The sequence below is a fragment of the Cupressus sempervirens genome, chromosome 7 (genome assembly GCF_028749045.1).
Source record: "Cupressus sempervirens isolate cs-2001-9-10 chromosome 7, ASM2874904v1, whole genome shotgun sequence".
NCBI lineage: Eukaryota > Viridiplantae > Streptophyta > Pinopsida > Cupressales > Cupressaceae > Cupressus > Cupressus sempervirens.
Genome location: NC_143124.1, coordinates 148,552,796 through 148,561,939, shown reverse-complemented (window position 1 = coordinate 148,561,939; position 9,144 = coordinate 148,552,796).

The following is a 9,144-nucleotide window of genomic DNA, read 5'->3' as shown; positions in this document are numbered from 1 at the left end:
TTCTAAATAAAGATTATGTAAGGGATCATATATATTTGAATTTTATTTTTGACCTATGTATTATTGAAACAAATTTGAATAGGTGTCTTGAAGGAGGATATCTTTCAAAGTATTTTATATTTATTGCAAAATATATATAAGCAAGTAGTAGTAATTGGATATGGGAGATATAAAATAAATTAATGTCATTGTGTTACATGAACATTATGGTTATGACAAGGTTTTGATTGGGATTAGAGTTTACTAGTTTGATTGGGCTTAAATGGTTTATAGTTAGAGCTCAGGTAAAGTTTTGCATCACAATTCATATTAATATTAAGTTACTAGTTGTAGTCTAGATAGGATTTAGGTTTAGGATTGGGATTAGGGTTGAGGATTTACATTATTATTAGGGCTAGGATTCACATCATTATTAGTATTATAGTTAGAATTTGTTTTTTGATAAAGCTTAGGGATTAGGATATGGGTTAAAATTATGGTAAGGTTTATAATTTATATCATGAATACAATAATAGTTAGGTTTAGGGTGTTGATTATAGTTAAAGTAAGGGTTAATGCAAACTATAATATCACTTTCATTGAATTGAAAAAAAAATTGTAGTCATTTATGGATGTGTTAGTAAAATGTTAAGAAGTTAAATAATCACACATATGTACATGTCTTTATATAAATTTATATGTACATCTACATGCATGCATGTATATATATGTATGTATGTATATATATATTTTTTAAATCTAAGTATCGTCATCCTAATTTGATAGTGCATGTACTATAATTATTATATCCTGCATAATATGAGTTAGTGGTGTCATTTATGAAAACTTGATGCGACCAGATTATCAAAATATGTAATCACCACAAATAACTTTAAATGTTGAAATCTACAAGTATGCAGATAACACAAGAAAAAAAAGATTTTTGTGAAAACCCAATGTAGGAGAAAACCACAGAAAATCAATTGCTTTTATATATCTTTATGAGGACCAACTCACTGGAAGCTCCAACTCCCACACTTTGTAGGCTTAGAACTACTATAAGCACCAATTCCTTGCTTCTATCTTTGTGAGCATCAACCCACTGCACACAAAATTCTTCCACCTTGGAAATGTTGCTAACTCAATTGATGATGGTCACTTTCTTAGCACAACTTATTTTCTTTAATCTGATTTTTATATCTACTACACTCATATTGCGAAAATATCATCTTTTATACCCTTATTAAAAGGAGTAATGATTTTATGTATTATTTTGGCTCACACACACACACATTCCTGAACTACAAATCTGAATATCTTATAACCTTATTGATAAAAATATTTCTTTATTACTTCACATGTTTTTAGTTCTCTTCCATTCACATATCTCTTTAGAAGAAGATGCATCTTCTCATTATTCAACAACATTTATTAACACCTAAAATTTTATTAAGGCAATCTTCATATTAATCGCATCCCTTGATTAATAGTCAACTATATCATCTTTAGTTGCCATATATCTTTGTATGATGGTTCAAACCTTTTCTTGTTGTCTAACCTTTTTAGGAAAGTTAATATTAATTTAATTGTCGACAACATAGCTCTTTGATGATTCACGCTAAATCTATGTTCTATTTATAACTCATCTTTTGTCTTAATTTGAAGGGAAATGAGAACATCACATAAATCTATCTGATATCAATATGCACATCTAGTATACAAAGAATTATTGAGAAGCTTCTAATAAGAAAATACAAATACATACTACTATACCATAAAAGAGGAAACAAACATAGTTAATTTTCCACAATTGAACCCTTGAAGGAAAGTGATTACAGTTTGTAGATCCAACAAATTTCAACAACATCGTGACCTATAGAATTAATATTCTAGAAGCATAAAGCTAGAAGAATGAGACAAAATAGAACACAAGATATGCATGGTGAAAACTTTCTAGGTAAAAATCCCACCCTCCAAAACATCCAACTAATGTATTATTCAGCATCAAGTTACAATACATTTTTTAGACTCTATGCACTGGGGTGATCCCACAATAACGGGCTCCACTTTTTGACCAAATTTGAACTGAAATCAATATTTTTGCAACAAACCTCACGTTCGAGTGACTATATCTCTCAAACTATAAATAATTTCAAGATGACATAAACTAGTCATTTTTAGTACTTTGTTCCTACTTTGTAACCATATTTTTTAATCTAAAAAAAATAAAATCAGTTATATCAATTTTTTCTTCTCCTCTGAAAAGTGGTACATAATAAAATTCAATATTTTAAAAGAGTGACAGTCTGCTTGACACACATAACTTTTTTTCTAGAGATGATAATGAAGTATTTCTTTCGGCATTAGATTTGTAACATTAATGTCTAGAGGATGTATTTGGTTGATTCATTTTGGTTGAGTATTGTATAGTTTATGAAGTTTTGTAAGTGACATCAATCGTAATTCAGACATGCGTTCATTTTGACACAAATAACTTGAAGTCAATTTATCATAAAACTATTTTTTTTTTTAATAGAGAGTTATCTCAATAAGTTATTTCCTAAATATTTTTCAAAAAAAAATTGACCTAATTTACTAATTTTCTTGAAGTGTCGGAGTCGGTTGATGTTCAATCAGTAATGAACCTATGATGAGTTAAACTCATATTTGAAAGTCTTAATGACTAAAATATGTATTACAATTATAGTCATGGAAAGCTTGCTCTGAGTAGCACATTTTGACATTTTTTATTTTATAGTTGGAGATCATTCTTCTCCAATTATGGGTATCAAAAGAGAAAAAAAAGGGGCAAAATTATCTTAGTTTTGGATGTTCACAGTGAACATAATGTTCATAGCAAACATATTTTATATGTTTGCTGCAAAGATATGGGTTAAATTTTCCTGACCACCAAAAATTTAACAAGACATGATCACTTGAAAATGTCTAGTTTATGGTGTTCACGTGAACATGTAGAAAATAAAAAAACTAATGTCAGGTTCAGACAAGCAGTTTAAAAATAGTGAGAGCGACAAGCAAATCCATACATTGAAATTTTTATATGGTTATTGCGTGAAATTTATTTTGAGGCAAGAAGTAAATTTTTTTTTTGATTTTATAATGGGAAACAAGAAAGGAAGGCAAAAAGAAAATGCAAGGAAGAGATCTGATGAAGTAGAACAAAGAAATCTTCAGAAGACTATGGCATGTTATCATCGAATTAAACAAGGTGAAGGAAATGTTGAAGAAGGCTCAACAAAAGTAGAAGAAGTGCATATGGCAGAGAGGTCAGGAACACTCCCTACAGAATCTCAAACAATGAATGTTGAAGAAGGCTCAAGATCACTCCCCATAGAGGTTCAAATAATAGAAGTTGGAGAACGGTCAGAATCTTTCCTTGCATAATCTCAAACAATGGATGTTGGAGAAGGCTCAAGATCGCTCCCTGCAGAAATTCTAGTAACAGAAGTCAGAGAAGGGTTGGGATTAGGTGCAGGAACTAGTATCATGGATGAACTCTTACATATTGCCCAATTTGTAAAGAATGGTATTTCTCATAAGAATTTAGATCATTTACTTAAAATGGATGTGGATAAATTAAGAAAACTGGCAGTTATTGTTCAACCATTAAGTTTGTCCAAGAAAAGGTCAATGAATAAGAAGATAAGAGAAATTATGACTCAATTTGATAATACTGAAACACTTGAACAAGCTTAGTTGCTTTCACTTTTTCTTACACAAAAGAAGTTGCAAGAGACATTGAAATTGTTAGGTGTAGACACAACATCAAAGAAGAGGAGATTTTCTAGCATGTAAATTGATCTGATTGAAAATGTTAAACAAGGTTTGAGAAACATAAGAAAATGCTCTCGAACTAAAGATAAGTCTGTGGCAAGAAAAGTGATTTTGATGTCTGTTGTAAATAAGAATATGACCCAAAATAGATAAATATTTTCAATTTCATCTGAAATGGGTTTTAGTAGGAAAACAACAAGAGAATATGTTAAGAGAAGATTAATTGTGGATGACAATAGTATGGAGGGAAATTGGGCAATCACATGTAGAGTACCTCCTTCCAATAGGATTGAAGAGTTATTAAAAAATTTAGTCATATCATTTTGGATTGATAACACTCATCCTTCATCAAATAGTAGAGATGTTATCAGGCATAGGATTGCACCTAGTCAATATGAACATCATACAAAACATCGATTAGACACAACACAACATGAGTTGTATGTGTCATTTTGTAGTGAACATCCTAATGTAAAAGGTGGGCAAACGTTGTTTGAAAAATTGAAGCCATAGTTTGTGAGGTCAAACAAAATATTTGAAACATGTTGTTGTCATCATCATATTGAGTTTGATATCCACTATCAGGTATTTTGAAAGTTTTTAAAAGACACATATGGTTTTCATGTTGCTCCTTCTAGTAGGAGAAATGAGTTTATATCATCCATTTTATGTGACAACATAGATGATCCAACTGGTCAAATAAATTGCATCAAAGGATTATGTGAAACATTTGGTGAATTGGCTCTATTTCCTTTGAAAATTGAAAATATTGATGTAACAAAAAAATTGAATTGCAAAAGTTACAAATATGTCAAGAATGAAACAAAGTTGGGAAAGAGACAGAAAGGTTGGAATATGTTGAAGAGGAGTTACCTATTCTAACATTTATGGATAGATTTAAGAAATTGATTCAACCTTATATTTGTCATGCACCGTTTGCAAAGTGGCAAGCACAATAGTTTCAAACTTTGAGAGATAATTTCCCACTTGGAACAATTGTATCAGTTGTTGATTTTGAAAAGAACTATTCCTTTGTTCATTAGAATGAAATTCAATCAGATTATTTATTTTCTAAGCAGGTCACTATTATGGTACATGTTTGTTATAGACATGCACAGTTAGATTTGGATGGCGTTCATAGTAGAATTCAAGAATGAGTAATTAAAAAGGAATATCATTTTTATAAAGTAATGATAAAGAACATGACATTCACTATGTAGAACATTCCTTCAATATGTTCTTTTCTTATTTGAAAGAAAGAAACATAAATGTTGATAAACATTATGTTTGATTTGATGGATGTGCTGCATAGTTCAAATCATCTAGACCATTTTATGCATTGTGTAGATATCATCGCAATGAGAATGTAAAACACATATGGAATATTTTCGAGAGTGGGCATGGAAAAGGTGAACATGATGGTGTTGGAGCTTGCATCAAATGTGCTTTGCGAAAGTATCAAATGAATTTTTAAGGAGTTCGTGTAAATGATGCACATGATGTTGTTGAATGGTGTAAGACACATTTTGCATTAGATGAGGTCGAGACATCATCAACAACAAGTCGACAGGTACCATATAGAGTCTTTTGGGAGATAACAGGTATGGATGTGTACATCTATTTAAATTTTATGCAATTAAGTTATATATTTTATTCTATTTCTACTAAGGTTCAAACAACCTTTGGGCTTTTATGATTTTGGTCCTTATGATTCAAACTAAGCTTTTGTTAGTATTCAAATTAGGGTATGGCTATCATGAATGTTAGGGTTGGGTTAAAGGTTATGGTTATAGTTTAGATTATATTATAGTTAGGGCTAAAATATGGATATATATTAGTTTAATTAATGTTATGATTTAAGGAAAATTAAGGTTAGAGTTAAGGTTAGCAAGTAGGATAAGGTGCAAATTAGAGGAAAAGTCTTTGATTTATAGTTAGGGTTGAAGATAAATTTAAAGTTAAGAGTTTGGTTATGGTTAAAGTTAATTTATTGTTAGGATTTTATTATATTTTTGGGGGTATTAATAGAGTTCAATCAGGGTAATAAATTATTTATATTACTCTTAGGATAATGTTGAGGTTTAGGTTTCAAGTTGGGTTACATACCATTCAAAACAAGGGTCATACTTCACGCATGTACATGTGTTTATGTATGCATGTATCTCAAATGTAATATTATAATTTAGGATTAGATTCAACTTGTTTTAATTTTATGTAAGTTAGGCCTCAATTCGATTTTGAAATAGGGTTTTAGTGTAAGGGTTATAATGAGGCTCAATTTTAGGGTAAGATTTAGGACCTTATGACATTGTTAGGGTTTATACGATTATAATTTAGCATTATTTAGGGGTTAATATTAAGGTCCATGGTTAAGAATTTAAGATAAGGGTTTAGCATATGAAGTTTATGATTTGGTTCAAGATTATGATTTAGGGTAACTTATCATTTATAATAAGGGTTTAGAAAATAAATTTTAAGATCAAGGTTAGGGTTAGGGTTTGGATACTGATTAGGTTACGATTTGGTTAGGTTAGAGTTTGGGTAATTATTTTAGTTAAGGTTTAGGGTTAGAGTTAGGATTATGGTTAGGGCTATGATTTAGGTTTGAGACCATGATTCGGGTTAGGATCATGGTCGGAGGTTAGGAGTACAAATTATAATCTATCAATTAGGGTTAGTATTAGGCTTTAGCATTTAGGATTTAGGATTATAGTTATGATTAGGGTTAGGTTATGGGTTTAAATTTCTATTAGTATTATTTCTAGGGTTAGGATATGGGTTGACATTGCTATTAGTATTATTTTTAGGGTTATGGTTTGTATCAGGGTTAAAATTAGGGCTTATAGTTTAGGATAAGGGTTGGGGTTTATCATCTAGTATAAGGGTTTTACCATTTACGATTAGGGTTAGAATTATGGTTTAGTACTTAAAATTAGTTTATAGCTTTTAAAATTAGAGTTTAGCATTTAAATTTAGCATTTTAGGATCTTAGTGTACAAAGATTAGGGTTTAGTATTTAGGGTCATGGATTAACGCTTATGGTTTATGATTATGATTAGGGCTCTAGCTTATGGGTTTACATCATTGTTAGTTCAGTGTGGTTAGAGGGTTAGGGTATGGGTTTACATCATTGCTAGAAGTATGGTTAGAGGGTTAGGATTGTATTAGGGATAAGATTTTGGATTATGGTTTTAACACGCAGTTTTAATATTTATAATTAAAGTTAGGATCAAGTATTATGATTTACTATTTAATGTTGGGGTTTATCATTTAGGTCTATGGTTCAAATTGAGAAATTTAGGAGTTATGGTTGAGCATCTAAGATTAGGGGTTATAATTTATGATTAGGGTTTTGCAGTTAGGATTATGACAAGGTTTAAAGTATTAGGGACTATATTGTTTAGTATTAAGGTTTAAGAGTTAAAATTTAAGCATTTAGTATTTAGGCAAGTATGATTAAGATTTAACTATACTTTACATTATGATTAGTATTATGGTTAGGGTTAGAGTTCAAGTATTAAGCTTAGTATTTAGAGTTAGAATTAGGGTTATGGCTTAGCATTTAGTATTACGGTTAGGGTTACTCATGTTACAATTTTGATTAAGGTTAGAGTTTATGATTATGATAAGATTTTACCTTGAATGTTTAGTATTGTGTTTAAGATTATGGTTTTATTAGGTTTAGGAATTAGGATTGGGGTTTAAATTAAGGCATAACGATGAATAACATATACATTTAAACATCGATATTGAAAACATGAATAAGGAAAATATGAATAACATATATAGAAACATGAATAAAACATATACATAAACATAAAAGATTAAGATGTATTAAAAAAATCAATAACATGTACATTAACATTAACAATGTTTTTCTAATATTTTTTTCTAATGTTTTCTAAATTTGGTTTTTAATATTTTTTATAATGATTTTCTAATGTTTTCTAAATTAATATAATTAAGTTTAACATAAATAAATAATATAAATATTAAATTAACATTAAAATATTCTTTGAAAACATAAAAAAAATATTAAAATATGCATTGAAAACACTAAAAACATAAAAAAAAACATTAAAATAATAATATATACACATACCTGAATAGTGCGAGGATGAGAATTTGAAGGAAAGTGATGGGCGGGCACTCACCAATATTGCACGTTCACTCCAACCCTTGTTCCAACGCTGTGAAAATAAATAGTAATGGGGAAAAATGACTTTTTACTGTTGAATTCCATTTTTCTACGTGTTTGCAGTGAACATAATTAATATGTATGTTCGTTGCGAACATCCCTTAAATGCATTTCACTACGAACATATGAAAATCTTGATTTTGGTTTTTTGCAATTTTTTAATTTTTCCTTTGTCCCACTAAAGGGGAACCCATTGTTGTGGGTTCACCCTATTTTCATATGGAAATTTACATCTTGCTCCATCCAAGAGAATATTTGGCAGCACAACCCTATGAAATAAACTCCTTCACTCTTTCTCACACTCTTCAAATTAGAAAAGGCATTCAAATAAATAAGATTGATGAGTTGTAAAGCTCAATTTAGTATGAAGAATATCAATATGTATTTATTTATTTTTATTTTTAGTTGTTGATGTCAATAACATGGATTATTTTTGTATTCCTTATTTATTGGTAGGTTGATCATTCTAATAATGTTTGTGTCAAGATCCTTGAAATCACTCTTAGTTTCCTAAGACTAGATACACGTGAGAGATGGTTGTTACTACAACTCATTGGTTAGTATACTATTAGATTTATATTGTTAAAAAACCTTCAAACAAAGGAACATTCATTTAGAGATGTTTGCTAATTTTGAACTTGGCATTATTATTTTTTAAATAGTAGAATACCCCATATCTCATTCTTACTATTATAGGATGACTCAAATATTATTTTTAATCTTCCTTCGAATATTAAACATGTTTGATTATTAACCTCTTATCTCTTTTGTTATTCCATGTGAATGCCAAATCTTCTTATTTGGTTATGAATTTGTAGCTCTATATGAGGTACCAACATTGGATATGTTTCACTATCACCCTTTTTGTACCTTTAGAAAAACAACATTTTAAAAAAGTCTATAAGAGTATAAATCAATTTGGATACTTTTTTTGGCTCAATATTTCAACTAGAGGAGAATCTCTAGCAAGCATTGAAATTTTCTTATCTTTTAAATTTTCTCCTATATATTCACATTTTTTAATATATAATTGTATTTTAATTAAATTATTAAATTTTATGCATGATATGGCAATCATTGGTTTCTTCACAAATTCAAGGGCCAAGACTGCAAATAGATATGTGATTAAATCCTGTCAAATATTACTATATATATAGCAAAGTAAAAGATAG